This window comes from Cebus imitator, unplaced genomic scaffold, assembly GCF_001604975.1.
Source record: "Cebus imitator isolate Cc_AM_T3 unplaced genomic scaffold, Cebus_imitator-1.0 Scaffold176, whole genome shotgun sequence".
NCBI classification, from domain to species: Eukaryota; Metazoa; Chordata; class Mammalia; order Primates; family Cebidae; genus Cebus; species Cebus imitator.
In genome coordinates this window covers 1,143,531-1,155,894 of record NW_016107491.1, presented here as the reverse complement: position 1 = coordinate 1,155,894, position 12,364 = coordinate 1,143,531, and the positions used below count along the sequence as shown (strand labels likewise).

The 12,364-nt window shown below is 36.2% G+C and overlaps 1 protein-coding gene across 6 annotated transcripts in view; it reads right to left on the bottom strand.

The window, feature by feature from the left end:
* TFPI (tissue factor pathway inhibitor) overlaps window positions 1–12,364 on the bottom strand; it is an 82,305-nt gene that overhangs the window by 59,884 nt on the left and 10,057 nt on the right. For 2 of the 6 annotated variants that reach the window (XM_017545045.2, XM_017545046.2), the window contains one exon: window positions 11,006–11,125. The exons of 3 other annotated variants lie outside the window; for them this stretch is intronic. The gene's annotated coding sequence lies outside the window, so the exon portion shown is untranslated. Of the gene's footprint in view, window positions 1–10,952; window positions 10,973–11,005; window positions 11,126–12,364 lie in introns of those variants that run through there. One more of the 6 variants, XM_017545047.2, reaches the window with a different exon arrangement.

Below are 12,364 nucleotides of genomic sequence, written 5' to 3'. Positions count from 1 at the left end.
GGGAGTGTAAATTAGTTAAACCATTGTGGAATACAGTGTGGTGATTCCTCAAGGACCTAGAAATAGAAATACCATTTGACCCAGCAATTCCATTACTGGGTATATGCCCAAAGAATTGTAAATTGTTCTATTATAAAGACATATGCACACATATGTTCATGGCCACACTGTTTACAATAGCAAAGACCTGGAACCAACCCAGATGTCCATCATCGATAGACTGGATAAAGAAAATGTGGCACATATACAACATGGAATACTACATAGCCATAAAGACTTATGAGTTCATGTCCTTCATAGGGACATGGATCAATCTGGAAATGATCATTCTCAGCAAACTGACACAAGAACAGAAAACCAAACACCGTATGTCATCACTCATAGGCGGGTGTTGAACAATTAGAACACATGGACACAGGGAGGGGAGCATCACACACTGTGGTCAGTTGGGAGGGACAGCGGGGGTGGGGAGGGTGGGGAGGAATAATGAGGGGAGAAATACCAGATATAGGTGATGGGGGAATGAAGGCAGCAAACCACATTGCCATGTGTGTACCTATGCTACAATCCTGCATGATATGCACATGTACCCCAGAACCTAAATTACAATAAAAAAAAGAGAAACTTGAAAATCTGTTAAGTACTATATTTCTTTTCCTTTCAAACATGAAAGGAAATACAAAGCATTTATACCCCAGTTTTAAAAAAATCTTGGCTAAAGAGTTTAAAAGAGCAAACTCTGTTTCATGTGAGTCTCCTTTCAAACATAGTCTATTCAAATTATCTGGAATTAATTGTTATATGTAGATTAAGTCTATTTAGATTTGCTCTGTAGATGCCACTTTATTTCTATAGGGAGGCTGAATTACAATTTGTCCTTCTAATTCTATCAATCTTTAATGCAAATAGTTTTCATTGTTGAATCCTTATTATTATTTTGTTTTTCTCATTTGTATCTCACACTTGCCTTAAGAAAATGTTATCTTATGCTCATTTTAAGAAATAATGGTTCAAAATAACAAAATAAATTGTCCAAAAAACTGCTTGTAAGTGGCAGTGTAACTATATCTGACCCTGAAGCAAATATGTTTAATCATTGCTCTATGCTGTCAGATTTTTAAAAATAGTGTTGGTGAAAGAAAATTAGTAAAAGTCATATTTAAACATGGATGTATAGATTGATTAGTGTGATTGATTTTAATAAAAATGATAAGAATTTGAAAAAGGCAGTAAAGATTTGATAGAGGCAGTCATCATCTTATAATGGCATCATATTTCAAACTATGTTGGTAGGACCAGTTTTTTGGAACTCTGAACATACAGTATTATAAATGAAATTTATGTTGACAGTTAAGCTGGTAGAAACAAGCAAATATGAATAAAAAAAACTCAATGCATAAGGATGAACTGGTCCGGATTTGAGGTTTGGCAAGAATACTGCATCAGACCCAGTTCAGGGTGGCTTTTATTTGCTGTCACTTTCAACCTAGCCAACAAAGTCTTAGAATGGATCTTCATCAGGTAAGGATACAAGTGATTTTGTGGGTGAAGTTCTCAGGAGCTATCTTAGTCTACTAGGGCTGCTATAACAAAGTATCAAGGACCGTGTGGCTTAAACAACAGAAATTTGTATCTCACAGGTCTGGAGGCTAGGAAATTCAAGATCAAGGTGCTGGCCCAATGGTTCCTGGTGAGGGCTCTCTCTTGGCTTGCCAATGGTGGCTGCTTTCTCACTATGTCCTCACATGGCCTTTCCTGTCCTGTGTGCACATGGAGACAGAAAGAGAGAGAGAAAGAGATGTCTTTCTCTTCTTTAAGACCATCAGTCTTACTGAATTAGGATCGAAAACTTATTCTCTCATTTAACTTAATTATCTCCTAAAAGTCTTACCTTCAAATATAGTCACATTGGAGGTTGGGTCTCCAACATTTTGGGGATACACATGTCAGAGCAGGAACATTCCTAGTATTTCAAGGAAGTGCTTCTAACTTGGTTAGTAAATTTGTCTTGGAAGTGGGGTTACTGCCCTTCTATCAGTAGGCTGGAGCTGAAGATACACTCGTCCTAGAGTCTACTTTCTCACGTGCAATTCAATTCTTTCCTTTCTGCATAGCTACAGACTTCCATTCTGTTTCTTGCGACATTATTATTAACCTTTAGGCAGTACTGGTGATACCTGTCACATTTCTGTAGAAAATATAGAAATCGCCAACTTCTTATGTCGTACATTTTATGATCATTTGCCCAAATTATGACGTCTGTTTGTTTGTGCTTGTTTTTTTAAAGTTGAAGAACTGGTCTGGGAAAATGAATGTTTTCTAGAAGTATCCTCCAATGAGAAAGTGTATTTTTTGCTCACAATAAGAAGGGAAGGCTTGGCAGGAAAAACAAATCCTCACTAATTCCTTTTCTACCCTCATTTCTCAACTGTAATTGCAAAATACATGTAAGAGAGCAGAAGGCATTGCCCAGGAAGTCAATTTTTGTAACCTGAAATTGAGAAATAGATTTGTTTACTGATTCAGTTAGTTGTTCAGAGTAGCTATGAAAGTACCCAGAAAGTTTATTTTGAAATTGGAGATCTTTTTCCTAATTGTGCATAATAAAATTCGTATACTAAACATTCTAATGGCCCCCATCTAAATATGTAGTATGTATCACAATATTTGAGGAAAATGATCAGTCATTATCACTAATATGAAAAATGGTGGAAAGATATTCCCAATGGCAGCAGAGAGAAATTTCTGATAAATCCTACCCATATTGTCATTATTATCTCTCCACTTTTGGCATCCTGCCCTGACTTGATCTCATGAATGGAATGGAAATACTGCTTCTATATAAAATCTCTATACAAATGGTGTCTTTCAGAGCATAAAATAGTTGATGGTTATGTTCTCTTCCTTCCTATGCTTTTAAAATCACTGTGCCTCTTCCTGTGTTACACATTATATATTTATTTGCTTATTCTGTCTTTTCTTTCACATTGAAATGTGGGAATCATGTTTTTCTTTCTGGTACCCACTGGAACTCAATGGATATTTGTGGAATAAATCTTTTATGAATTAAAGATTCAGTAAAAATTGTTTTATTTTGTATTTTCTCTTACAGAAAGCAAAAGGTCACTGGAGAAATTTAAAACAAATACATAAGCTAAAATTATTTTAAATGGTATCGATAAAAGTGAATATAATGGGTAATGAACCTCAAGTATAAATTAATCTTTTATTATAGAGAAGACAATTATTATTTAATTAATCACTTTTTCCTTTCTTCTGCCTTTGTTTCTCAGAAAATCTACCCGAATTCTGTAGTCATGAAATGTATTCTCAAAAATCCTATTAAATAGACAGTAATGGAATCACATCAGCATCAGGCCACAACTGATTTGCTGAAGGGTCAATGTCTTTACAGATTAGAGTTAACTACTGTCTGTATAGAGTTGCACAGAAGGCCAGTACTAGAGAGGCTGTTATAATGAACTTAGTTGTTTACATTGTAGTTTCTGGCTTAGCTCATGACTATAGAGTCTCTAATATACTGTGCAGTCTACCAAAGAATTCCAAATTGCTTTCAAGGTTTATTATATAAGGTGTTTATTGTGTCTGAATGAATTCGGTCCCACAATAAATCATTAAAATGTGATATATTTTATCGGCACCTTATTGATGCAATAATTAGTTTCTTTTTACAGTTATTACAAGTGTCCAAAACAGAAAAATGTTTTCACAGAATTTTTTCTCTGTATATTTTGCAAACTTTTGATTAGAAATAACTTTCATAATATCAATTTTTCTATTTTAAAATATCTATAGCATATTCCTCTTTTGATATGATTTATAAGACCATGATAAGCTTACATGTTCTCTGTCATCCCAAAATATTATTTTTTCTTATCTCTGTAATGGGAAAAATTAGAAAAAGGTTTATCAGTGAAATCATTTAAACATTGCCTATTTTATTTATGTTTGATGCCGTTTACAAAAAATAGTTCATTTTTCATCTAAGTGATATATCAACATAAGTCTAAAGAAAGCACTCTGTGATATTGTTAAATTGGTATTCATTATAATTAAACAAAATTATACTATGACGATTCATAATACACTTAAATACTTTCTTCCAAAGGTAGAAAGGATTGAGAGAATGAAGATTTCTTACAAACTGCTTTTATTTAAATTTTTTTCAAAATTGGAGTATTCTGCTTATTTTTTAGCTATATATTTAACTGTTCTATTATTTTAGTATTTAAAAAATTAAAACTGTCTTTTTAAATTGGAAAAGAAATACATGTCTATTTTTCCAAAATCATAAAATATAAAGCAGAATAAGAAAATACAGAATAACCACCAATCTACCTATTCAGAAACAACTTCTGTTGTGTATGATTTCTTATGCACATGAATATGTGTGTGTGTATACATGTGATTGTATTTACATGAGCATATGCAAATGATCACTACACATATGTCATTTGGTAAACTCCTTTGCCATTGAATGAGATAATATTAATGACTTTTGAATAGGAATAGCTCTGGTATATGGCTCCTAGTGAGATCAACACAGAAGGTGGGTGATTTCTGCATTTCTAACTGAGGTACCCGACTCATCTCATTGGAACTGGTTAGACAGTAGGCGTAGCCCACAGAGGGCAAGCCAAAGTAGAGTAGGGTGTCGCCTCACCTAGGAAGTGCAAGGGGTCAGGGAACTCCCTCCCTTAGCCAAGAGAAGCTGTGAGGGACTGTACCATGAGGAATGGTGCACTACAGCGCAGATGCATTATGCTTGTCCCATGGTCTTTGCAACCTGTAGACCAGGAGAATCCCTCAGATGCCTATGCCACCAAGGCCGTGGGTTTTAAGAACAAAACTGGGCAGCCATTTGAGCAGACATTAGAACTAGCTGCAAAAGATTTTTTCCCATATCCCAGTGGCACCTGGGGTGCCTGCAGGAGATAATCATTCACTCCCCTAGAAAGGAGGATGATGCCAGGGAGCCAAGTGGTCTAGCTCAGCAGATCCCAACCCCACGGGGTCCACCAAGCTGAGATCTACTGGCTTGAATTTTTTACTGCCCACACAGCAGTCTGAAGTTAACCTAGGATGCTCCAGCTTGGTGGCAGGAGGGGCATTCACCGTTACTGAGGTTTGAGTAGGCAGTTTTCTCCTCACAGTGTAAACAAAGCTGCTGGGTAGTTTGAACTAGGCAGAGCCCACTGCAGCACCACTAATCTGCTGTAGCCAGACTGCCTCTCTAGATTCCTCCTTTCTGGGCCGGGAATCTCTGAAAGAAAGGCAGTAGCCCCAGTCAGGGGCTTATAGAAAAAACTCCCATCTCCCTGAGACAGACAGAGCACCTGGGGGAAGGGATGGCTGTGGGCGCAGCCTCAGTAGAGCCTGGAAGCTCTGAAGACAGCAGTGGATCTTGAAGCACAGTGCTCAAGCTCTGCTAAGGGATAGACTACTTCTTCAAGCGGGCCCCTGACACCCATGCCTCCTGACTGGGAGATATCTTTCAGCAGGGGTTGACAGACACCTCATAAAGGAGAGCTCCCACTGGCAGCTGGTGGGTGCATCTCTGGGAGGAAGCTTCCAGAGAAAGGAACAGGAAGCAATCTTTGCTGTTCTGCAGCTTCCTCTGGTGATACCCAGGCAAACAGGGCCTGGAGTGGACCTCTAGCCAACTCCAGCAGACCTACAGCAGAGGGGCCTGACTGTTAGAAGGAAAAGTAACAAACAGAAAGGAATAGCATCTATATCAACAAAAAAGATGTTCGTGCAGAAACCCCATCCAAAGATCAACATAAAAAACCAAAGGTAGGTAAATCCAAAAAACGAGAAAAAACCAGCACAAAAAGGCTGCAAATTTCAAAAACTGGAATGCCTCTTCCCCCCCAAAGAATCACAGCTTCTCGCCAGCAGGGGAACGAAACTGAACAGAAAATGAGTTTGACCAACTGACAGTAGACATCAGAATTTGGCTAACAACAAAATCCTCTAGGCATGTTCTAACCCAATGTAAAGAAGATAAGAACCTTGAAAAAATGTTAGAGAAATTGCTAACTAGAATAACCAGTTTAGAGAAGAACATAAATGACCTGATGGAGTTTAAAAACACAACACAAGAACATCGTGGAGCATACACAAGAATCAATAGATGAATCCATCAAGTGGAAAAAAGGATATCAGAGGCTGAAAATTATTTCAACTATTGTAGATGGCAGTGTGGCGATTCCTCAAGGATCTAGAACCAGAAATACCATTTGACCCAGAAATCCCATTACTCAAAGGATTATAAATCATTATACTATAAAGACACATGCACATGATGTTTATTATAGCACTGTTCACAATAGGAAAGACTTGGAAACAACCCAAATGCCCATCAATGATAGACTGGATAAAGAAAATGTGGCACATACACACCATGGAATACTATGCAGTTATACAAAAGGTTGAGTTCATGTCCTTTGCAGAGACATGGATGAAGATGGAAACCATCATTCTTAGCAAACTAACACAGGAACAGAAAACCAAACTGCATGTTCTCATTCATAAGTGGGAGCTGAACAATGAGAACACATGGACACAGGGTGGGAAACATCACACACGGGGGCCTGCGGGGGTTGGGGAGTTAGGGGAGGGATAGCATTAGGGCAAATAACTAACGTAGATGCTCGGGTGTTGGGTGCAGCAAACCACCATGGCACATGTATACCTGTGTAAGAAACCTGTACATTCTGCATATGTATCCCAAACTTAAAGTATAATAAAAAAACATTGATAACTTTCCAAACTGACTTGCATAACCTCATTTAATGGCTACATAACATCTTTTTGGATTTTTAAAAATTTATGTTACCATTCTCATATTATTGAGCAATTAAGTAATATCTATTTTTGCAATCATTAAGCATTCATGCAAAAGTATATTTGTAGTTTAATATTTCCAAACTTTGAAAGTTACTTGTTTATAGTAAATTAACAGGAGAAGGAGTATTGGGTCTAAAATTTAAACATTTTAATAATATCAGTAGGTATTGAAAATTGTCATTCGGAGACATATTGCTGACGTACACCTTTTTTAGGAGCATAGGAAAGTGTTTATTTATTTGTACCTTTGCCTAAATGGAGTGTATGTGTGTGTGTGTGTGTGGTGTGTGTGTGTGTGTGTGCGTGTGTATATGTTCTATCAAACTTTATCAATTGTTCATTTGGATTTCAGTAACATGAAGTGTCTGCTGTTGTGGACAGTATAATGTCTCTGAGTAAATTAGAGAAATATTTTACAGAGTGTGAGGATGTAAAGTAAGGACCGGTGATAATAAAATTCTAGGTGTGCTCTTGTATACTTTCTTTCAAAATAACTTACCAATTAAAACGAAATGAGAAGGAGCAAAGAAATGTATTGATGTTATTTCAGATATAGGGCAAGGTAGCATGACAAAATGAGATGAATAGAATGGACATAGGAAATGCATTAAAAAAATCTAAGTTTGATTACCAATTTTTTAATGGAAAAACACACTAACCATCTGTAAGATTCAGTTTTCCATTTTTTAAATGAGGCCATTAAACTTATTTGTGTTTATGATGAGTGAAGATAACGGGTCAATAACACAGCAGATAGTGTATAATCTCAGTGCATTTTCCTCAGCAAAATTTAATCCATGATTGGAAACTCCAACATCTGTGATTTTTTTCCAGAAGTAGAAAATGCCTTCAGATAAGGTTTTCTGAAAGTAGATAGAGAGCTAGAAAAAAAATGGCCTATTTGTTTTCAAAATGCTAGGTGTGATTTACTCCAAATCAGACAACAGAAAATAAAGAAATGGTGGAGAAGGGGAGGGATTGTTAATGTGAAAGCAGAATCTAGTTTACCCTCAAACTAAATAAACATGTTTTATATTCAACATTTTTATTCAGAGAATTCCTGACATCTTTAACACCACAGCCAACACCCATTACTTCATTCTCATTTAAGCTCTTAACAATTTGAGTTTGATACTAAACAGAAAGAGTAAGATCCAGACTCCTTTGCAAAAAATTGCAAAATAAGATGGAAAATACATAGTGTGTCAATAAATCATATTATACTACTATCAAAATCAAAGAGGCCCCACTGCACACTCAGTATAGGTGGAGTAATGCTCTTAATAATACGACAACTGTAAACTGGAAGGAAATAGTATTTGGAAGATATATTCTTGGTAAAGTGAAATATCAAAAGCTTCTGAAAACTTGGAAATAAAACTTGATAAATTTTGACACAAATGAGCAAAATCTGTGAGAAATTTTACAGACATAAGTCAAATAAAGAGATGAGCTCTTTTATATAATAAATTTTCTTTAAAAAAATGAATACATCGGCCTGGCGGGGTGGCTTGTAATACCAGCACTTTGGGAGGCTGAAGTAGGCTGATCATTTGAGGTCAGGAGTTCGAGACCAGCCTGGCCAACGTGATGAAACCCCATTTCTACTAAAAATACAAAAATTAGTTGGCTATGGTGACATGAACCTGTAGTCCCAGCTACTTGGGAGGCTGAGGCAAGATAATCACTTGATCTCAGGAGGTGAAGGTTGCAATGAGTTGAGATTGTGTCACTGCACTCCAGCCTGGGTGACAGAGTAAGACTCCGTCTCAAACATATATATATATATATATCTTTAATTTAAAAAAGGCAATTTAAAAGATAGGATTAAATAATGACAGATCATTCAAGATGATTCAGGTTCTGAAGCACGAGTGACTCAAACAAGGAATATATCATATAAAAATATTCAAATACATTATCATATATCTTCTCCATATTTTATATCATAACATCAAAATATTTACCACATGCAAATGTAAGATATAAATGTAAGATATAAAACTCAAAAAATGTAAGATATAAAACTAAAAAGTTATCTTAACATGCATGCTTGAAAGTTTTTACAGAGCAATTTGAAGCATATTCTGGAATATCAGAAAGCCAGAAGTTTTAGGAAGAGATGTATCTATGATTTGTGACACAATAATAAAAACAGTGGTCTAATTTTTGAGAAAATTCAACAGTAAATTCAAGAGACTTTTATGATTAAAATGATGGGCAAGTGAGGAAGACAGGAATCAAGGCCACCTACAATGAGCATCTGACTTAAGCAAAAGAGTCATTTGATGGTTCCAGGCACTGATTTGGGAGCCTAAAATAAAAAATCACATAGCCCTAGGTAGGTGATTAATTCAAGGTGTGGCAGTTTGAGTTTGAAATATTTGTGAAACCTCCAGTGGAACCATGAAATACAAAGCCCCATATGTAGATATGGAGGTATCTTCTGGAGACAAAAACGTGAGAATCAGTAGATAAACAATCATTATTTCGTGGGGTGAATGAGATCTATTTATTTAAAAAGTGTATATAGCATTTGATGTGGAGCAAGCACACTCCTGAATGCTTTTACAAATATTAACTCATGTAAGCCTCATAGTGACTATGAGGTGAGTGTGTAGATTGGGAAGGGATATCCTAGAAGTGGACTCTGAACAACAGAGAGAAAACAAGTATGAGAAAATGGAGAAGAAATGGCCAGTGAAGCAGGAGAAAACCTGGGAGGCTGCAGTTACACAAACACTAAGGGAAGTGAGTATTTCCAAAAATTGTCATGAGTCACCAATGTCTATAGCACAGAGTGTTCCGGAAGGCAAGGGGTAAACATATGCATGGGTTTAACAATGACACGCATGGTGCCCCCTCACACTAATAAATATTTTACAAGTTTACTGGTGATGCCATTAATGACAATGCACCAGTAAGTGAGATGGGGTAGGAACAGAAATGGAGGCTATGAAAACAGAAATTTGGGATGTTATTTTATAAATCTACGCTGAAAATTAACAGAAAGAATATGAAGGAAAAAATTTTGTGAAGGTTATCATTTTATGTGGCTAAAGAGGGAGAGTTAAAAGCTATAAGAAAAGCAAAATGAATAGCAGATGAGATCCCAGGCACAGGTGAAAAGAATTTAACTATAGGATGAAGAAAAGATTTATTTTCCATTAAAATGATAGGTTTTCTTGGTGGTGGATACAAATATATTTGAAAAGTGTGTGTAATGAATGTGTGTGTTTGTGTTTTGCGGGGTGGGGGGGGCGGGGGACAAAGAGACAGATATAAACAGAAAGATAGATTAGAAAGTTACCGAAGAGCATATAGGAAGATGAAAAATTTCTTGCTGTGATTCAATTTTGTGTGTGAGAAAGAGATTGAGATTGCTTTTCAGAATGATAAGAAGTAGTAGACTTTTAAAAAGGTAATGGTTTGATGTTTTCTCTAGGTAAAATAAAACGGAGCATTAATAATTTATCACTAACAGATTTCTGGGCTGCTGGCATCCCAACCATAAATTAATAGTAACTTCTGCTGCCTTAAAAATTCAGCAATTCTCCACTCCAGATACAGGAATTTAATATGCAAATGATTATAGTTGGATTTTATCAACTGGACAGAGATAAAGAACAAAAGAGGCAAGACTTTGAAAGGTTTTAAGAGGAAATACGTAAGTGGTTTATTACTTAATCATAAACTAATCATTTTTTCTACATGTGTCCTTTCTATGCTTAGAAATGTAGATAATACTTCAAATTAGTAATATCGTACTTGGGAATTAAAACTATTAAAATGGCTATGTGCACGTTCACGTTTATTTTACTACAGAAAATAAAATTACATTTTAAACAATGTAGGTTTCCAACATAATGAAAGTTATTAGATATGGTGGCACATCTATCTACCCGATATAATATACACTGAGTTAAATGGGCAATGATAATGACTAGAAGATAATTTGGGGAATAATCCATGTGATATGAATTTTAAATGCTGTACACAAAAATATATGCATGCTTTAAGATTAACCAAGCAAAAATTGGTGTTCATGGAGAAAAAGATGATTTGGTAAAAGGAAATACCTTAGGTCAATGAGATTGTGAATGCATTTTCATCATTTCTCTTCTACTTAAACAAAAATTTTTAGTCATCTTGTTTGCTTGCCCATGAAACATTCTCTGTTACATCAGACAGTGAGAAGGCTCCTTAATATGTTCATAAATCTAGCTCTCAGAGAAGGTTAGCCTATGCTCACCTATGGAGTAAATCACCGTTAACCCACATTAACCATGGTGATTCCATTAACTTTACAGTGTTTATTTAGATATTTCTATATGAACTGTGGTTAATAAGTTGAGAAGGGATGTATCTGCATGCTTGGGGATGGGTGATTTTGAAAATCTTCCTTGCTATGAATGCTGCTATATGGGAAGAGCCACAAGGTAGCTCCTCCTCCTATTTGTCCTGTCTGTAAGTGACACCCGTTGCTGAAGCTGCTACCTTGTAACGTTGAGGCAGATTACCTAAAAATAAAATTCATCTGCTTCAAATGATGGAAATAAAAACATAGGAAAAACCTGGTTCCTCGTTGAAGGAACCATTCTTGAAGCAGCTTACCTCTGAATTTTGTATAATGTGGGATAATAAATTTAGGGTAATTATTTATGCTACTTGTGTTGTGATGTTTTCCTATTAGCAGCCAAATATAACCTCACAGTTGTTTTGCTGTTTTTGCTTTCATAAATGAACTATTAACCAATTTAAAAATTGATAGAAGGATGCTTAGGAAATGAGAAGATAATGTTGACAATACAAGCCCATGACAAATTCCTGTTTCTTATCATTAAAATTGTCCTGGCATTAAAGCAATGCCTATTATTATTATTATTATTAACATAAGAGTTAAATTTTGAGATTATAAAGTATACTCAGATTAAAATAAAGTATGGGAAACAATGAAGCAAAACATTCTAAACTTGAAAAATAAATTAATATTGCAAACAAAGAGTGACTTAAAACAAAAACAACAAAAATCAAATCTCCTAAGTAATTGCAGATTTGTTGACTAATCATGTTTACTAAAAGAGTGGCTAGCTTGAGCCTCAGAGATGAGGGTGCAGTGAGCCGAGATCAAGCCACTGTGTGCTCCAGCCTGGGCAACAGAGTGAGACTCTGTCTCAAAACAAACAAACAAGGCCGGCCGGGCACAGTGGCTCACACTTGTAACCCCAGCACTTTGGGAGGCCAAGGCAGGAAGATCACCTGAGGTCAGGAGTTCGTGACCAGCCTAACCAACATGGAGGAAACCCCATCTCTACTAAAAATACAAAAATTACCTGGGCATGGTGACATGAGCCTATAATCCCAGCTACTCTGGAGGCTGAGGCAGGAAAATGGCTTGAACCTGGTAGGCTGAGTTTGCAGTGAGCCAAGATTGTGCCATTGCACTCCAGCCTGGGCAACAAGAGCAAACACTGTCTCAGAGAAAGAAAAA